The sequence below is a fragment of the Argiope bruennichi genome, chromosome 6 (genome assembly GCF_947563725.1).
Source record: "Argiope bruennichi chromosome 6, qqArgBrue1.1, whole genome shotgun sequence".
Lineage (NCBI taxonomy): Eukaryota > Metazoa > Arthropoda > Arachnida > Araneae > Araneidae > Argiope > Argiope bruennichi.
This window is the reverse complement of record NC_079156.1, coordinates 108,529,019-108,551,048: the sequence shown is the minus strand read 5'-3', so window position 1 is coordinate 108,551,048 and position 22,030 is coordinate 108,529,019. Positions and strand designations below refer to the sequence as shown.

General features: G+C 27.8%; 1 protein-coding gene across 1 annotated transcript in view; it reads right to left on the bottom strand.

Moving 5' to 3' along the window:
• The window catches only part of LOC129972411 (uncharacterized), a 299,237-nt gene extending 279,813 nt beyond the window's left edge, over positions 1-19,424 (bottom strand). The window contains exon 1 of the mRNA XM_056086546.1: positions 19,352-19,424. The gene's annotated coding sequence lies outside the window, so the exon portion shown is untranslated. The remainder of the gene's footprint in view (positions 1-19,351) is intronic.
• Positions 19,425-22,030: the final 2,606 nt, after the last annotated feature.

Genomic DNA, 22,030 nt, shown 5'->3' with positions numbered 1-22,030 from the left:
AATTATGTATTCAATAAATCTGGAGATCGGTAATTTGAAGTCGAATAAGTCAAGGATTTATTATAAGAAATCACTTCAACAACCTAATCACCAGAATTTCCCATTTTCAGATATTTACTATTATATAAAGAAAAAAAATGTTTTTTAATTTTATATTGTTTTGTCAATATTTGGAATTCCGCTTACAGAATTCCAGAATAAATTCAAGATTGCTAAAAATTTAATAAAAAACCATACAAATCTACATAAAACCACAAAAAGTTATAAAAATCACAAATCATATTATTCCCTCAAAACACTAGTGGTGAACTTCGGATATTTTGTAGTTCAAAGCAGTAAATATCACGAGGTCCTTTTTTATTAAAAGAACCAATTCAGTTTCATATTTTTAAAAAAGGTTATTGTTTTAATTTAAATTGATATGCTTTTTATTTTATTAACTTTGTGAATATGTATTTGTGTGTTTATTTATCTATTATGACTCCAGACTGTTCAGCATTCGCATTTGTACTCAAAAATGTTGCTGTAGACCTTCAGTTTTATAAATATTCTAATGAATAAATTAATTTAATAGAAAGTATCCTGACTAATTCAATTTGATAAAGTGTTTAATATTATACTAATATTTTATTTATAGAAATTCAATTCTTTACAAACTCCTTCATAAGGAAGGAAATGGGAAATGGACTTTTTAAATCAACCCCATCTTAATCTAGAAGATTTTTTGGCAACTGTATAGTCCACCTAGTTGAAAATCCGCCACTGCAAATCATTACTGATCTTTTGATTTACCAAATAAAGAACCTCTTACATCTCAGGAGACCTAACATTGCAAAGATACTGTTATGGGACAACGGTCCTATGCAATCTCATCTTTTTCTGCCTCAACCAAATCTGACCTTACCTTTTTACTTTCGTCTGGGCAAATAAAAAAAAAAAAAAAAAAGCAGAGGAACTACAGTGTCTTCACCTGAATTCATTCCCTGTATGTGCGTGTATATATATATTTCCAATTATCCGACCCAACTCTGGAGACTCTGTGCAACCTTTCGTCGTCGACGTCAGGAGCTAAATGGAGCATCCATCGACCGGACACGGTCCAGAAGATCCGACCGATTCGGTCCGGCAAATGAACGTATCTTTCTTTTTACAACGACGAACTGCGCAAATGATTTTCGGATTTCTGAGGGTTTTTTTTTCTCTAACCCTTTCTGCGCCACGAGCGGGTCGGAGGATGTTTCTGGTGACCTTCGCTGAATATCATTTCCACTCCTTTTTCTGAATAATGTTTATTAGTCTAATGAAGAAATAATTACTTAAATAATTTATAACGAGAGGGCAGAATAATGGAATGTTTTTCAAGCAATAATAATAAAAGAAATTTAGTTTTAAGACATATTAATATTTATAATAACATAGTTTTACAGAAAAAAAATAATCCAAAAACTCGTCCAGTTGTCGTATAGCTAACCAACCTGGCTACTTGGCTTGCCCAATTATGGCTTTCGGATTAAATATGATTGACTGGATCACCAGGACAGCAATAGTGAATGAAGGTTGAGCCCTAAAGGTCATCACCGGCCACGGTACAACCCTTCCTGTGGGAAGTACGCCCCGTCATCGATAGGAAGTAGCCGATCCCCATTATTTCTGTACCCACCAGGATGGCGAGAAGCAACCACTATACCGGAAGCTTCTCATTCTTTTCCGAGGTGCCCCTGATAGGGGCACCTCAGAAAAAATTTCCAAAAGTACAAGTTCGATAAAGAATAACACTGCTTTATTCTACACAAAACCACGTATAAGTAGGAGCAAAATACAGCCAAAGCAGATACAATTGCAATACCTGTAGTGGACAGCAGCACACAAACTGCAGATATCTGCTAAACAACCGCAATGGCGCGAAATGTTCAGATACAACTCAGCAACTGTTTTTCGATTTGACTACTACTGCGGATTACTCAACCCCAACTCAATTGTATGATTGCTTTGCTACTGATCGACTACCTCTAGTTCTGTCTCTGTTTTTATATGTAATTTTTTTGACAGGGAAAAGAAGATTCTAGAACGAATACCAGAATTCGAGTTCTAATAATGGAGATAGCGCAAAGATGATTAAATTTTCTGGGTCTTTTCCCACAAACTCACCAAATCAGCCTCTAATTCGTCGAATGGTCGCCAAGCTTGTCTCCAAGGCAGGGAGTTATGGATTCGGCAATTGTAGAACAGCCATAACTCTATATGTAATGATGTTTTTCTTAAAAGGTGACTTACTGCTCAGAAAAATAATATATCAAATTTATCATAAAACTACTTAATGATATTTACATTCAAGAACAAAAAATTACATTTTCCAAATGATGTTATTTTTGTTTCTGGATTGAAATACTACAACACAGCTACAAGTAGAATAGCAAAGTCAAGCACGGAGTTCGTAATATTTCTATTCAAATTCTTTAGACATTTCCGATAAGAACAAAGCAATGTAGGATTATCTTGCGCGAAGAAACATTCATTCCAATGGATTTTGCATCAGCAGTGAAATTCGTGAAGATCCATTCACCACTACTCATAAAATAATTACAAACAAAAATATGCTGTCCTAACATACATTACTGCTGGTCACAGACTGAAATGTTAAAACTGCAAAAAATCAAACAGAATTTCCGTACTCGCATACCTGTTCCTGTCTCCAAAACTGAGCATGCGCTGTTTCAAATATAACGGATTTATTTGGTCGATCTGTATCTGGTTTTTCAAAATTCTCTTCTTGCAATGGATTTTGTAATGGGATGCATTGATCATGAATATTTCGAAGAAAGTAAGATGAAATGAAATAGATATAGTCAATTGAAAATTCCGTGTTTCATGTCACTTCGCTGCATGCATTTCATTTTTGAATCCATTTCTCCTCAGAAATATTCTCTTTTTAATTTTCTCAAATACATATAATAGCGATCGTTTCGTGTTTACTTTAAAATTTTTATGAAGTAAACCAAATGAATTGTTTAGGGAAAATATCTCCTTTTGATGATGGATTTGGTCAAAATGTCATACAAATCTGATATATAAATCAAATTTAATTTAAACAGCTTTTTACGCTAACGAATAGTAGTGTTCACATATTGTTAGAAAAATCAGTCAAGCAAGTATATGGTTTAAGAAATTTAGCAAGCTCTATAACGGACAATTCGTGCTTTATTGCTCGAGAAAACACAAAACGCAATTAACAGGACGTCAGAGCGTATACACAAACAACACTTGCAGAAATAAAAAAATAATATTCAATTCGTATTTACAAAAGTCTCACCTTATTCGTCAATATTTATATCATGTTATATTCTGTCTTCATAAGTATGATACCCACTTTTAATGATATCTAATTACATATAGATATGTATACATATAGATATAACAAAAGAGAAAATACAAATAAGAGATAAAGCGAAAACTGAAAATAAATCTGGGGAAAGGAGTGAAGTACATAAAACATATGAAAAGAAACGACGCAATTCCTTTTATCGCTTCATGCTAATTTCATCCCCTCATGAACACTAAATGCGTCAACTGCTTTGTATCACATTCTGTTTTACATTTTATATCCATATATATTGGTATACAATAAATTAAATAATCACCATCAGACAACCCTACAACCAACAGAATGAATATTATTATTTTTAAACTAATTTCATAGCAATCCCATTCGATTTATTAGTTGCATTTATTCTTTTAGCTGATTAGAAGATATATAAACCCTTAAGGTATATTATAAACATACAAGAGCAACGCTTAAATGCACAAATGTTAGAGTTCGTCACTAAAGCTACGAGGCTATAGCGCGATATAATATTAACCTCCCATGCTCATGTAATTCAAGACTCTAATGGATGTCCTTTCTAACGGAAAGCCAATCTCATAATACCCGCTGTCGGATGGTCACTGTGCGCATGGATTCATGCTGACACTTCATTACAGGGAGCAACAGTTGTCATCTCACTTGGAGAGGGGGGGGGGCAGGAAAGGAGAACCCTGTCCATTGTTGTGAACCTAAAACTATTCACCTATTTGTATCACCCTATAAGCGAATATTAATAGAATAAGAAAATTATCAATACGTAAGGAATTTAAAAGAGTTTCATTTTTGCATTAAATATCTCTATGATATAATATTATTTTAAATTTATTTTAACATATGTAAACAGATATTTTTGTTTAACATATTTTTATGTAACATATTATTATAAATTTATTTATTAACATACTATTTAATATATTTTTTACATGGTTAAAAAAAGGTTTACATGCGACAAATCACTTAAATTAATATTATAGTTTCCCTTACATATAATATTGTTAAAAACCTGTAATGTTGCTTCTCAGCACGATTGGTTTCATCGTAAGGAAGACCATTTTACGGAGAGACCTGTTGGGTGCTGATCGGGTGCCGCGTCAGTGTTCTCAAAACATGGTGACAAACTTGGCGATAATTTGGCGACTTTGGCGACAAAATAAATATTGCTGGAAACTTCGAGAATTTTAACAATACGTAAATAGCAACTCAGTTACACCTGATTGGTCCAATGAATTCTCGGCCCGCCTCACGGGAACTATAAAAGGCCGGCAGTCTAAAGCTGCAGTGAATCGTGAACCAGAATCGGAGTAGGAGTCGAAGACAAGAAGCGAGTCATAGAGAGGCAACGAAGCAACAGCGGTATAGTCCGAAGAAGTGCCAGCGTTGCGTGGAGCTCAAGCTATTTCTGAACTGAGCTGTGTGCGGAGTCTTGTTGTTTATTGTGGAAGCAGCATCGAGTCCTGTGAGGAATAGCCAGTCGTGTAGTAGTGTGTTGGCAGCTGATAAAGCTAAAGCGTGGAGACAGTGGGGAATTTCAGCCGTTTGGAGAGACCGTAGAGCGAAGCTCCGAGTATCCCCTCTCCTGCTGAATTCTGTCTGGGCGCTTTGTGTGCTGCGGTTGTTATTACTATCGCTTACGACTTGTAAGCTACTATTTTCTGTAGTGTGCTGCTATCTGTTGCCTGTCTTCGTCTCAGCTGTATATATTTGTCGTCTGTGTGTTCGTCGTCTCTGTGTATTCGTCTCTTCGCGTGTAATAAAAGTCGTCGTCTTTTCTACTAAAGGATAATTTATTTCTGCATCGACCATCAAATAAAGAAAAAAACCCGACGGAAGAGTAAATCCGTAACAATATATATTGCAAAATATTAAAATCTTTCAAAGAATTCACCTCCATTTTGATGGATCTGCTCTTCATAACCGCTAAAGCACCCTCCCCTCTACTCGTTTTTAATGTTATATTTGTCCATCTATCTGAAAGCCTGGTCACTCAAAATCTGAGTGAACTATGTGAATAAAATTCGGTATGAGGTCTTTTCGTTAAAATAACAGAAATGCGTTAAATTTTAGACAAAATTCGTTAATTATGTCTAATCGAACTAAATCGATGGACTTAGGCATATGATTTTTTTTTTGCAATGTAATAACAAAAACACAGATAATGAATATTTGTTGTTTGCATACAGCAAAATAAGTATAAATGAATAATTAAACTTTATATCAATTTCTTTGTTAACTGTATTAATTTTATATCCTTTCTATTTTTAGCTAATGAGTTGAATGAAGCATCCGCAATTCTGTCTTGTCATCAGACCTCGCTTCTGTGACTTCCAAGTGTAGTAAATCTTAGGAAGAAAACATTTTATTGTTTAACATTTTCAATACCATGGAAGAAGGTAAATATATTTCTAACTAAGCAAGATAAATTTTGAAAGCTTTTGTTAAATCCAACTTAGTTTCAATAAGGAAATACTTAATTCACTACTGTAGTAATAATTTCCCATATTTTGATGAGAATGAATATATATCATGATTGCTTAAAACTATTTTGTGCGTAAAAATATTCAAAATTGTCTGCATTTCAATGAGAATGAGTGTATATCATGATTAGTTAAAAATGGTTTATTCATCATGATACTCATATTTGTCCGCATTTTGATGATAATGAGTATATATCATGATTGCTTAAAACTGCTTTGAGCATAAAGATATTCAAAATTGTCTGCGTTTCAATCAGAATGAGTGTATATCATGATTGTTTAAAAAGGATTTCTTCATCATGATACTCATATTTATCCGCATTATGATGAGAATGATTATATCATGATTGCTTAAAAATAGTTTGTGCTTAATTTTTTTTAAATTATCCCTATTTCAGTGTGATTGAGTGTATGTCATGATTGCTTAAAAATGATTAAATGATTTATGCAATGATAGCTAAAAAAATGGTGCCCATATTTCTCCTTATTTTGTAAAGAATGAGACTAAGTGGTTAACAATACTTAACTTTAAAATACTAAGATACTCATAATTTTCGCTATTTGAATGGAAATAATGATCTTGTATGGTAATCTAAAACTATTGCTAAGAAAATTATTTGTAAAGAGTGTCTTAAAATTAACACAACATTTAAATTTTCCACCATTTGGGCAGTACAGTTTTGGCAACACTATTAAAAAAACCATATGACTACTGATAATTTAGGATTAGCAAAGATGGAGCATTGCACTGTAGAGCAATGCGTTTTAATTGTTGAACAATATTTCAATAATAATGAAAGTCTGGCTGCCACAGTTCCAAAATTTGAGAACTGGCCCCCTAGATAGCGTGATTTAATACCCTTGAACTTCTTTTTATGGGGTTATTGGAAGTAAAAGGTCTATGCCAACAAGCCCACAAATACGCGTGTATTGAAGGAGGAAATTCAACACTGCATCAACGAAATTCTGTCACAATTATACAAATGTAGAAAAGTTCAATAAAGGAGTGCGTATGTGTCAGCAAAGCCGTGAAGCTCATTTGCTCTATGTGTTATTCCATATATAACCCTATGCTGTGTACTTTACGATTCAATAAAAATATAACAATTTAAAGAAAAAACCGTATTTTTTAACAATTTAATTCAAATCTTGCGTTAACACATTGTTCTATCGTGTAACGCTCCAGTTATACTAATCTTAAACTATCAGCATTCAAGTGTTTTTTTAATAGGATTGCCAACACTTTACTGTACGAATGGTGGTTAATTCAAATTTTGCGTTACTTCTCCATTATTTCATTTCCTTTATTTCTTTTTCTTATCTGTGTTTTGCAGAAGATGGAATTACTACCCTTTCTTCTGACAAACAATGTTCAGTACTTCGATTAAGCAAATTAAATTCAAAATTTTCTATCAATATCCACTATAAACCATTCCAAAACATATCTCCTTTCATTATAATTGGTAAGCAATGTTGGAAATATTCAAACCCATTTATTAACTAAATTTGAATTTATATACAAACAATTCATTCTCTTTCAGTAAAAGTCCCATACTATCATAAAACTATCTTCATATTTCATATGTTTTGATTCTAATATTTCAGTTAAAATTGTATTCTAGAAAATACAATTTAACTATGTGCGCCTATCAATTATTATTCTTGTGAAAGAGTAATTTATACATGTGATAAATTCAATTTCCGATTAAATCCCTAAAATATCGTTCACAGATATAAAAAATAAATTGAGATAAATGAAAGAATCCATGTTATTAGATTTTAAACACATGATTCTTCTATCTAGAAAGCTTCGAAAATAATTTGATTTTCTTAAGATTGATAGAGATATTATGTTTGCTTTATAGAACGCCAAATGATGACGAATCTGCTCTTATGGTTTTGATAAAATTGAAGTTTTATGAAACATTCAGAAGATGGAGTATTCACAGAAGACTTGAGAGCGTCAGAATTATTATTTTATTATTATTGCCGAATGCAATTCACTGTAAAGTATTTTGTCTTTGGTATAAAATCATTTTCAAATGTCAATTGAAAATCTTAGAGTTTATTTGAGAATTGCTGCAATAGAATAAGTTTTATAAATGACACAACCGGTGCTTATGTTTTTGGCAAAAATCTGTGATAAATATTAATTTTGATATAAAGATAATATAGTTGAGAAGTCAGGGCTACTAAATTTAAATTTTCTTATATGTCTGTAATATATAGTAATCTTTTTTAAAAAAATTAATTTCGAAATTTTAATAATTTTCATGTTTTAGATCTCTTTGAATGACAAAGAGCCAATTTTGGTATCCTGTCTTTCCATCAGGTGATTTAACCGATTTACGATGGCAAAAATAAATCGAAAAATGATTGATTCTGAAAAAATGATTTTAAGCATATGATTTTTATTTCGAAATCAAAAATCATCGCATTCGGAAGTCGGGAGAAAAAAAAAATACTTGCGAACTTAATCGTGACTTTTGAGGGTTTATTGCTTCCTTTCATATCCAATCACTTATTCTAATACTTTTTCGGGAAATACAAGCTTTTGTAAGAGAATCGAAAAATAAACTTAAGTGTGTGCGTGTGTAGGTTCTTATTCTTTCAAAACTCAGAATCATTAGCCAAAAGTTTGTAATCGTAGGAAAGCCACGGCTCATACATTTTTCTTATCGAAATGCTTTGAAAGTGGCCGAAGCATTAGTTTTCAAATAAAATCGTTTGGCTTGCAATGATCAATAATAGTTAGTGATATTGACATTAAATCATTAAAAAATGAAATATCATTTTATATACTGTTATATAAGTAAAAGAGTTTGAAATGCTTTCAAATTTTTGGAAGTTACTAATACAGAAGCTCTATTTTAATTGGTAAAATGTGAAATATTTTTTCTTTAAAAATCAAAGGCATATGTTCAAAAAAAGGAAGTCTTCAAAATTTGATTATACCTCACCCAACAGTTTTTGTACTGGGGGTGCTTCAGCACCACCTGCTACATTTGGATCAAACTTTAAGTTTGCAAACGATATTTTATAAAGTAGATAGAAATTCATTTATTATTAATGTAGTAACTATTATTTATCTGTTAGTATTTTAAACTTCTTCTTTTAAATCGTTTAAATGTGCCAAAAAAATTGAAATAGTTTCTTTTCTCAAAATGAATATTAAAACCAACGTGGGTGGTCAACCCCAAGACATTCACGCGATTATTCTAATAAAGATGTTATCACAAAGAAAGCCTTCCATCGAATTTGTGTATCGAAATCGAATTTGTGTTTCTGACACTCTTTTCTCGACCGATTGAAACAACAAATTGACGTAAAACTGCACTTGGTGTCGCAAAATCCCATATCAAATTTGATATATTTTAGTCACTGTTTTTTTTAAATTATAGCATTTGCTTTTTTCTGAACGTACAGACTGACAGGCAGTTAACCCTGCAATTGGATTTGACTTACATTTTGAAAGGTGTCTAATCTATCGATGTTAAAGCTATACATCGAATTTTGTCTACATAATACTATTCTTTTTGTAATTTCCGTGTTAATTTATAAATGGTTAAATAAAAATTTGTCAAATCACGAAAATCATGAAATCCCATACTAAATTTGATATATTTAAGTCATTGCTTTTTTTAATTATCACGTATACCTTTTTCTAAACGTACAGACCGACGGACAAACAATGTTGGATTGGCTCAAATTTGACAGGTGTTTACACTATAGATGTTAAATCTTTGTACCAAATTTTATTCATCTAGCTTTCTTCGTTTTGTAGTTATAGTACTAACTTATAATCGAACAGCCGGGCAGACGTATTTTCTCTGAGTAGATTTTACTCAAAATTTGGCGGAGATCTTAAAATTTGGTATGAAGATCGTATACCGAATTGTAACTGCCTAACTCAAAGCGTTTTTGAGTTAATTTTGTCACAGACAACCAGACGGACATTTTCTAAAAATGTGTTTTTCAACCTCAGGAAAATCTAAAACGTGGAAATCCATCAAAATCTTTTAAATCGAATTTTTTGACTATCACTATACTTTCTCTATACTACGTATACAAAAACATAATAAAGTAAGCTTTGTTAAATAATAAAATATATTAAGAAGTAAAATTTCCGACTCCAAATTATTCGACATATAAAATAAAATCTTTAGTACATTTTGATAAATGACAGCACATTTAAAAATACTATCAATAGAATTTTGATGAAATTTATTTCTTCGAAAGATTTCTAAAAAATTATCAGTAACTCAATAATGTGAAAAAAAAGAAGTAACTCAACTGAACATCGGATGATCAAATATTATATATAAAATATATATAAAAGAGAATTCAATTATATATAAAAGAGGATTCAATGGAAGAAAGTGCCATTTTATTTTCTTTCTTTGAATTTTTTTAAGAAAATATCTTTGAAAAAAAAATCGCGCTGTAAAGAATTTTCGTAAAACGAAACAGACGATAATTTTTTGACACGTCTGAACAATTTTGTGTCTTTTTCGAATACAAATATTCCCAATAGAATTGTATAATCTGTCTTTATAAATACATAATGCTCCTTGTATTTTTTTGTGAATAAATATTCTTACAATATATTTAAAAGCTTTTCGGAATGAAAAGTGTGGATCGTTCTAGCGCGTGATATTTAAAAGCGTTTATTTTTTCAAAATAAATACGCCGAAATTGTTACAATAATTCCAGTTTTCTTTTTTCTGTCGGATTTTTTCGTTTTTTTCGACAGCTGTGTAAATAAATAAAGTAAAGGAAATGTTATAAGACGTTTATGGAAGTAATAAGTTTAAATTTTTATCTAAGGTGTTGAAATGCGAAAGATTTAAGATTGTAAGATTGTGAAAAAGGCTGGAAGCTGTATGTTATACAATATTATTTTACGTTCAAACTGTTTATTTTTCGAGGTATATCTTTACATTTTATTCTTTTATATATAAATGGTATTTGTATCTATTGCTGTATATTTTATATAATATAATTAGCTTAAGACTGGTGTATATAATTTTATTAAAATAATTAAGCAGTGGAGATTGAAAATTCGTTCTTGTACTAAAAATGGAATTTAAATCGACTGGAGTATATTTTAATTAATATAATGAGCATCTTTATTAAAATAATTGACCGTTGAAGATAGAAAATTTGTTCAGAATTCAGAATAATAAAAAACTAATTAACTTTGTTAAATTCGACCTTTCTAATTATATTAATTTACTCAGAATTTTAATTTCGTAAGTTTTGAAATTAATGTGCAGATTTATCTTGAAACAAATTTCATCAGTTTAGTGGAAATATAATAATCTCTCTACACTGTATTGCATTTTAATTAACTTTATAATTACATTAGTAATATAATATCGGTCTTACTTCACCACTGCTTAATAAACCTTCGAGGTTGTTGCATTTTTGATTTCTTCTAATACAAAATAGGAACTGTTTTGTGTTTGGTTTCGTAGTTTGGGGAAAAAGAACGAAATATGCATTTTTTTACGTTTCTAAGTTAATTAATTAGGGTCTAAATGTGATCTATATCTATTATTTCATTGTTAGAACCAAATTGTTTTGTTAAATTTTATTTATCAATTTGTTGTGATTTTTTAATTATCGTTTCCATATGCACTTACAGATAAACAGACAGACAGTTAAATAGACAAATTTAGTTCAGAATTTTATAATATCTACGATTCCGGTAATGAAGCCATATGCTGACATTCATTCATTTAATTTGAGGTGCTTTTTAATTATTGTTTTCACAAGTATATACTTAAACCGACAGACAGACATTTCGCAGTTTTTGGTTCGTATGTACTATGCTTATATATAGTTATAATGACAAAAGAGGTTATTCGAATTTTGTATTTTTTTAGACACTCAGAAATTTCTCGATTGTGATAAAATGTCTAGGTTATGTCTGTAAAATCTTAAGGTCGAATTCTAAGAGATTGCAATACTTTTTTTAAGAGTACAAAAATACAATGAATGTGAAAAAATATATACATGAAAAAAAACCAATGCACAAATTCAGTCTATCGTGTTTCATTTTTAAATAAATTAAAAATCAATTAAGAAAAGGTAGAAAGATATTTTGTCACAATTTCAGATAGAATAATATGCTTTGTTCCCCCGAAAACTATGATTTTATAAAAAAGAAGTGGCAACAGAAAAGGCTGGTGTTTTAATAATAATAATAATTCTAAAAGTGAATCAAAAGTCTTCTAGAAAACGATAATTTTTTAGGTTAAATTGGTTTTTCTTGCTTTTAGTAAATCGTGATTAATTCAGATGATGCATTCTGTGCTTGGTGATTTTTATATTTCGCAGTTTACAGAAAGAATATCAGCCCCAAAATATTACAATGCTGATAAAAGAGGAAATGTAAATTCTGGTTTGAAATGAATGCAAGTAAAGCAATTTATTTTATCATAATATTATTACTGGTAGATGTTTGCGAGTAAAAGATTTGATTTAAACTGGTTGGAATTTCATTATGACAATAAAATACATTGTTACAAATTTGCGTTTAAAATCATTTTTGAAAAGATTAATATTAATATTGAAGAAAAAGTATCATGGAAATATTGTCTAAAATAAAATGAAAAAAATCTTCTTTTTTTTTAATTTTAAATTGATAGAAAAAATTTTTGTGCGTGATAATGTATTAATATATTCTAAAGTTATGCAGAAAACGTGTTAAGTAAAATTTTTATTCATTTTAATTTAGATACTTAATTTGGAAACTTTTTCTTTCTGAATAGCTATTATTCAAGAAATAACTATATTCAAAAGATTTTTTTTTCAAAATCTAAAGAACACGCCAGTTTGCAATCATATCTTGTAAAAAAAATGTATACTGAATGCTTCAGTAAAAAAGTTTTAAAAATGAATTAAAGATTTTTATTTACTATTGTAAAATTATATATTGTTATATTTTTAACTTTGACATATTTTAAATAAAAATAGTTTAGAAATTTCGTTATTTTAAAACATTTTTAGGTTTACCGGGAAGTATTGTTGCAACTATAAACTTCTTTTTGAATAATAAATGTTACATTTCGGAGTTATGTATTTTAACTGTACAGAATTAATACGATATTCACAATTTTTTAAATCTGAAATCGAATATCAAAATTGAGATAAAATGGGAATTTATTGCCGAAAGACTCATATTTTATTTTATGAGGAATATATCATTTTAATAACATTTTATTACTTTATTAAATATTCTTTGCATTGCATTATTACATTATTATAATCTTGTTGCATTATTATATTCATACTAGCTTTGTCACTGGCATTAATTTGTGCCTGTAATATACTTCACATTGATTTACAAAAAAAGAACAAAATATAAAATAGAAGATAGAATTGCAACTTTTCAAGCAACAAAAATGAACCAGGATTTGTTTAGTCTGTTTTTCCAAGTGCTAAATTAGTAAAATGTTTATTAACGTTTTTTCACCTTAGTCATATTTGTGCCAATATTTTGAAAATAACAATTGTTAACTGCAACTGCATGACTTAAATTCCTTTAGAAAAATTCTTACAATTATTCATAATATCTAGATTGGCAATCTTGGTGATAAAATAGCATTATGTTAAAAATGAAAGTTACTAATTAAATCAACCGAAAAATATGGACGGAGTAAATAGATTTTTGAAATAATAAATAAATGAATAGTAAAAAATAAATTAGATTATTACACAAAAGGCTTTTAATTATCTCTTACCTCATTTCAAGAACTTTTTTTTACATCAAGGCAACATAATTTTAACTTTATACATTATTAAAATCTTACTGGAAACCATACAAAATTAATAGATAGCTTTCATCATAATATGGCAAAAGCATTAATTAAATGCACGGCTAATGACAAAATTGTCCATTCCAGACACGCATTAAATTGTTGGAGAAAAACACCCAGTTGAAACAAATAATAATCCTTTGAGTAATGATCATTTCTAAAACCCATTAATATTTGCTGTTTAAAACTTTTTCAATGTTTACATCCCAAATTTGTTATTATTTTGTTGCGTAATGTGGCCAAAAAAAAGTACTTATTTAATCCCTGGCAACGTTCTTCACATACTCGATAAGAGAATTTCAGCAAACGTTTATTCACTAATTCTTTCTTTCCATTTCTTGTTTATTTTATTTTTTTACGCAATATTTTTATCTTTTTCTTATCTCTTAGTGAATTCTCTGCCGTACTATTCAGATTACTGTTTTGGAAAACAAGATTAAAGAGCTTAACAGAAGATTTAAACAGATTCGACGGAAGTTATGAAATCTTTAAGCTATTAAAAAAATAGTTTATCTTATTATCAGTTTTTTGTAAAATTAGATTACGTAAGAGTTGTGTTTTTCTTCAATTAATATGCTGGATTTTTATTTGATTCACTAATCCAGTACTTATTATATTTATATTAATGAATGATGCTTAGATAATTAGATAATTTGTAATCAGTTTGATAAATAAGTTAATTATAATCTATAAAATGATTATGCAGATATTTCGGAGTCAACTCCAAAAGAATATTAATAGATTTGAGGAAGAATAAAAATGGAAGTAATATGGTATGGCAAAATATATATAATAGATAAAAATCGTAAATATATATATATATAATAATAAATGCATATCATAAAAATTCATATTTATAAATTAATTCAAAAATATTGAATGAACTCTAATTATTAGTTTTAGAGATAATAGAACGTTAAGAAGCAAATTATAAAAGCATTAAATGCAATTTATGTAATTATTATGCAAATATTTGTTGCAATCATTGCATATCCTAAATATTCATATTTAGAAATGAATTCAAAAATATTGAATTTGTTCTAGTCATTAATTTTAGAGAGAATGTTTGGAAACAATTTATAAAAACATTAAATTCAATTTATGTAATTATTATGCAATTATTTATTGCAATCATTGCATATCATAAAATTTCATATCTAAAAATGAATTGAAAACTATTACATTTTTCTAATCATTAGTTTTAGAGAAATAAAATGTTAAGCAGCAATTTATAAAGGCATTAAATACAATTTATGTAATTATTATTAGATTATTTATTGCAATTATGGCATATCCTAAAAATTCATAATTAAATTCAAAATTACTGAATTAATTCTAATAATTAGTCTTAGACAAGTAAAACGTTAAGGTGCAATTTATAAAGGATTTAAATATAATTTATGTAATTATTATGCAATTAATTATTGCAATCATTGCGTATCCTAAAAATTCGTAATTAGAAATGAATTCAAACTTTTGAATTTGTTCTAGTCATTAGTTTTAGAGAGATAAAACGTTAAGCAGCAATTTATAAAGACATTAAATACAATTTATATAATTATTATCCAATTATTTATTGCAATCATTGCATATCCTAAAAATTCATATTTAAAAATAAATTCAAAATTGCTGAATTAGCTCTAATCATTAGTTTTAGAGAGATAGAATGTTAATATTCAATTTATAAAGGCATTAAATGCAATTTATGTAATGAGTAGGCAATTATTTTATTTCTTTTGAATAAATCAAACTTTGATTGTAGCAAAATTGAACGCTTTGATGACATGCCTTTTGTGCTCGAGGCCATAAATTCAGTTCTAATAGTTTAATTTCGGCGGAAATTGCTTTATATATCTTTGTAGTGAACCCTTACTAACTCACAAAAAAGTATGAGTATTTTTACGATTTGAATTTTTGGGATATATATTTCACGCGGATTTTCCTTATTTCCATCGATTAAATACAGTATATGACATTATATTACTCCACAATTTTTATTTCCCTTTGATATTGATTAACAATGCTTTGAGTTTTTATATAGATTATCTATATACCTTATATATATCTTAAAAGTTGAAAAACTTTTAAGTCAGATAAAATTATTATTTTCATCTTAAATTTCAGTAATTTTTCTTTTGTTATTCTGACCTTTCTATAAGTGCTCTTTATAGCCTGCGGATTAACCTTGTATCGAGTCTAAACTCTATTTCACGCAGGCTGATATATGTCAAATCTGTTGAGATTCATATGTTTTCATGTTCTCCAGATTTGAAGTTTGGAGAGTATAATTTCGATGCAGGTCTGTCTTCCTGTATGAACATTGTTAAAAATAATGCTACATAATTCTTATTTGAGTTCTAAATTTTGATTTTACTTGAATAATTCAGTTATATTAACAATCTTTAAATCTCTGATTATATAACTATGAAAGCTTTCATTAGAATTTTCTTACATATATGACAAGCGATAATTCTTTAAATCTTTTCTATGATATTCAAAAGTTTGTAAATTTATAATTAAATAGAATTTATCGAGTAGTTTATAAACGGTTGTAATTTGAATTAGAGAACTAAATACAAGTTGCTTGTGGAACAAAAGTATTTAAAAAAAAAGTTAGAAATAATGAGTTATATCTTGTAGACAGTTCTTACGCTAGTGTCAAAAGTATTGTTTATTGAACAGAAACTTTAGAAAATGATTTTTTTTTTTTTTTCCCATTTGCTTTTTGGGGAACTTATTTAAAAGGCTAATCTTTTTAAGTTGATTTTTAAGAAGTTTTTTTTTTTTTAGGATCATAAATAATTATAAAATTTATTTATCTGAAATTAAAATTTTTTTTTAAAGATAAGTACACTATTCCGTAAGAAAATCTCAAAGAAACACACTATATGAGGCCTAAAAAAAGTTTGAAAAATCTATTATCTTCTATAATTTTTTTAAATTAAAAAATTAAAAATCTTAAATATATTTTGAATGAACGAATTTCATATACTTCGATGAAAAACAGCATCAGTATATCATTGCTAAAATGAATTATTTCTTTTCGTAACAGAAAAATGCCGCCAGCATTTCAATTCACTTGCGCTAGTGATAAAATAGTTTAATTCTTTTTTTTTAAATATAGATTATTTTTAAATTACAGATTTTTAACAGCAGAGCAGATTTTCAACAAAGTATGCTATCAGTTGAAAGTATCAGTTTTGAAAACATAGATCACAGCTTCTATAAAGATCACTTTATAACTTATTTTATCCCCGCCCCTTTTTTGCTGTACGAAAATTTAGCTCCAGTTTTTCCCACAAAAAGCATTTGTTTCAAATAATGGAGTGGTTTTTCACTTACAAATATATTTTATTTCTATGGATTTCTTTAGAAATCGGAATTTGAACACAATATTAATATCAGCTTTATACAAAAAAAAAAAAAAAACATAATCTGTATTTTCTTTATTTTAGTAAGAAACTCTTTTATTTTAGTAAGAAAATTTTAAATCCGTTATGAAATTGTATAGCTAAAATATAAGGCTTGATGGTATTTGTGAATTCAGCGTTGGCCACTTTGGGGAAAATTAAAACAAAAAAAATGGGGAAAAATCGTTTTCAGTAAGCTCTTTTGTATTGAAAAAAATATTTCAAACGCATCAAATTATGAAGATATGAAATTATCCATGAGATTTTTCGTGTAAGGATTTTTTAAAGTTTAATTTGAATTCCGAAACTGAATAACTGATTTGACTAAAATTCTGTAGATACCACAGTGGATATTTTAGAAACTTTATAATAATTATTCTTTAACAAATTTTGATATAGATATTAATACTTATGAAAGGATTGGATTTACCATGTAAAAAGTTGATTTATTTCAAATTAGAAAGACTAAAAGAATTTTTTAAATAAAAATTTAGACTTAACTATAATTAAGAACATAATAAAATGACTTAACTATAACTAAGAACATAAAAAAAAATATCTATTACAAACATTAAAATTCTGTTAAAATAAAAATTATATGTTTCTCAATTTGTATGAATGGATATTATATTATGAATATTATGTTAATAATAGTTCTAAAAGTTAATTACCTACAAACTTTTAAATCTTTAATTCGTAAACCATTAAAAAGAAAGAACACTTATATAAATCCTATACTACTACAAAATGTAAGAATTCTCAAACGACATCAAATATTATAATTCAAGCTTTTACAAATTTTTTTTTAAAGTTTTAAATTAATTTCTTATTTGTTTCATTAAATAAAATATGGTATTTATCATTTTGGGCAAGAAGCGCCTCCATTTCGGCATCGTTAAAACAACATTATATAAAATCCTGATATAATAATTAAAGTGCTACTAAATTGCAAAATAATGTTAAAAATATTTATTTAGATATAAATTTAATTCGCTTTTAAATAAACATAGGTCAAAATATCTTAAATAAAAAAAACTAATTTTCTCAAAAAAAAAAAGTATTAAAATATTTTTAAATATATTCATATCGTTTTGATCTTATATTTTAAATCAATTACACAAACCTTAGCAAAATTGCAGTAATAGTAATAACATTGTCAAAACTTATTTTATAGGCTATAATAATTTTATATTTGAGTAATATTTAAAGTAATACCAATTATTTGGGTTTATAAATTTAGTAACAATATGTATTAATTCAAATAAATTTAAACAAGAATTCAGGTATTCATTCAGTCAGAGAAGAGATTACCTTAAAATACATGGAAATTACTTCCAATTTTAAAAACTAATAAATCAACAATTTTAACTATTATATTAGATTACTGAGATACAAAAATATAATCAGACTTATTAAGGCAATAAATGTTAAAATGAAAAATAATCTGGTGATATAATTTTCGTCTTCCTCAAATAATACCAATTTTTGACTTATAGCCCTTCTAACTGAATTTTAATTAATGGAAAATTATTTTTGTCCATAAAGCTTAAAATAATGCTTTTTTCTTATAATATTGCATTTATATTCTCTAGAAATTTATTTTCAAACTTTTTTATTCGAATTTAATTTTATTCGTAAATATTTATCCTTTTATATTAAAAAATATTCTATATACTACAAAAATGACAGTAAGTCTTACTTTTCTTCTAAAAAGATACATATTTCATTTCATTTTCGTCTTTAAGCATTTATACATATATTAATTAGATCGCTACATTGTTCCTTAAAAATAATAAGAGTTTCGGTTCTTTAGTACTCAAGAAACAATTCATTCTTTCACAAAATTTAAGCAATCCGTTTCATATTTCATTTTTAGCATTTTTTTAATCATTTTTTTTAGTTTACTTGTAGCTTGTTTTCAGATACCAGAAAAAAAGCGTTGCTCCTCCAGGACACTACCAAATGTTTCCACAGGATGGTAAAATTTAAAAATAATATTCTTTCAACAAAAAGTCATATCCATCCCAGTATGGGGATAAAACGCATATCGGTAAGATCCCATATGGGAGCATCCCCATCTAAATCCCATACGAACTACACCCCCACTCTTAGGAAGTAAAGAAACTTCCAACTGTCCCTCTCCGTCCTGATCGAATCCGAACTTAGTCCAGAACTCGACCCAACTTTCTCGCGGGATGACATCTTCAGGAGGTCGACACCGGGACATCCTGAGAACATTTGCAAGTACAGTGTGATGAAAAGGAAAGGTTAAGGTATACTCACGGCTGTCAACCCGTGGATTGATCTTCTTTTTGCCGTGCTTGGGCGGCATTTTGATGGGGGACAGGTTCGGTGTGCTCTGAAGCGGTCGCCCCGCTTTCCGGGTTCACCTTGAAGCGCCGGGGCTGTGCCGCACATTGGATGGGTGCGCCCTCTTGTGTCCGAAGTCCCTCCGAAAGCGACTTTTTTTGGACGAAGATGGGATGGAGAAAGAATGCACAGTTATCTGTTTAATAATATTGTTTGAATGGAAGATTGGTGATCAGATTGAATATCTCTGAAGGTTGTTGACAATCTCGTAAAGGATGTTGTGACATTTTCGGTTTTATTAATGTGACGGCGTTTCTTCGTTTTATTATTCAGGCGGTTTAGCGCTTCGTTTGTTAAATCATCTTCTGATCATGTGAAACAAACTATTTTTCTTTCAATAATTATTTTTTTACATTACATAAAAATAATGTTTATATAAATGTATATAAACATTATATACATTTCTAAGTTCTAATTTAAAAATATTTTCTATCGTTTGTCTTCTGAATTGGAATCAGAATTTAGGTATGGAATAAGAATTAAGAATACAGAATTAAGTATAAGATTTTGCCATATATTTTTAACATCAGAGATTTTACATTTCTCTTAATATCCTAAAAACTATCCTCTTAAATATCGAAATGGAAGTTCGAAACGAATAATATGTTAAAAAAATCAACTAATAATATATATCTGACGAAGTAAATGAACTTGATTTTTAGATGACCTATACTTATTACATTATCTAACTTATTTTGAAAATCGCGAAAAATAATTACGAATTATTACGTTGAGACTAAAATTTATTAAAAATATTTTGAAGATAAATATATTTTTCTGCATGTAGCAAGGATAGTTTATCAGTTATAAGAAATATATTTTATAATTTGATTAATAAAGGACTTTGATGAATCTTGAAATTAGGTTTTTTTTCTTAAATCGAATGATAGATTAGAAAAAAGAAGGGTTCTTCGAAAGGTTCTTTTGGTGGTAAGAAAAAAGATTCTTTCAGAAAAGATCTTTTGAATGTAGCAGGAATAGATTATCAGTTATAAGAATTATATTTTATTTTTAAGTATGAGACTTATGAATGAACTAAGCAAAATTGTTTTTATGTGTCTTCCAAAATTATTTAGGTAATATTTTCATATTCAGTTAAGAAAAACTTTTTCTAAATAGAAACAAGTTTTCTTTCAAAAATTAAACTTTTTTATAATGCATACATAATAATGTTTATGTACAGGTATGCAACTTTTAATAGCTGTTATTTAAGAACATTTTCTATCTTTTACCTTCTGATTTTAGAACCAGAATTAAGGTATGTCATTGTATATGAGATTCCACCACCGAATTTTAATATTTTTAATATTATAGATTTTACATGTCTATCTTAAAAACTATTCTCTTAAATGTAGAAATGGAACTGAAAACCAATAATGCGTCAAAAAAACTAGTAATATATATTCTACGAGGTAAAAGAACTTGATTTTTAGATGACTCATTTATTACATTATCTTAGTATTTTGAAAATCGCGAACAATTATTACGAACGATTACATTCAAACTAAAATTTATTAAAAATATTTTGAAGATAATATTTTATTTTAAATGTAGGAAGGATATATTATCAGTTATAAGAACTATATTTTATAGTTTAATTAATCAAGACATAGGATGAATCTTGAAATTACATTTTTCATTAATTCAACAAGTAGATTTTCATTTTAAGAATAGGCTAAACAAAACTGTTTCTATATGTCACTCAAAAATTATTTAGGTAATATTTTCATGTTCGAATATGAAAACCTTTTCCTAAATTGATACAAGTTTTTTTGGAACAAATCAAGGGAAATGCATATATGTTTTATCAAAACATATATTCATTTTCATTTTAAAATATATTCTTTAAAATGAATAATTTGCCATGATATATGAAATAAAGAAACTTAAAAATATAGTTAATTAATTTTTAAAATTATCATAATAAAGATATCCAGAATGAATTAAATTATTTTTGATGTTCATATAGACTATTTTTCTAAGAAAAAAGTTACTTCTAACTTTTAATACTTTACTGTTTCTTAATCACTTCATTTAGAATATTTCTTAAGTGGGCTGTCTGAAAGGTATATTAGCAAAAACATTCTTTGTAATTTCTGATATAAAATAAACAAATGGTTCTCCAAACCAGCTGTTATAGATTTTCATATGAATTCATTTCATTTTCTTGAAGAAAAATCAAATGAATTCCTAAAATTTCTAAAGTGAAATTAATTACAAAATTGGAAATTAAAAATTATATATAATGGGTAAAGCTCTTTCATCATATCTCTCAATATATTTGATTTTATGTTATGAAACTTTGCAATAATTCTATTCAAATGATTTTAGACATCTACAAAAAATACCGGTAAATTGCTTGTATAAAAATATTTGTTTCTTTGCCGTGTAAATAAATTATTTACAAATTTAATATAATTTTCTGACACACTCTTGATACCATAAAATATCATTAATATATTCAAAAAAATTTATCTCTTCAAAACGTTGTTTAGTAAAGTCGAATTAAAATTTTTACAGAAGAAAAAAATCAATCGATGCCACTTCACAAATGAGAAGAAATATATTCTCCTTCGAAATTACTAAATAATT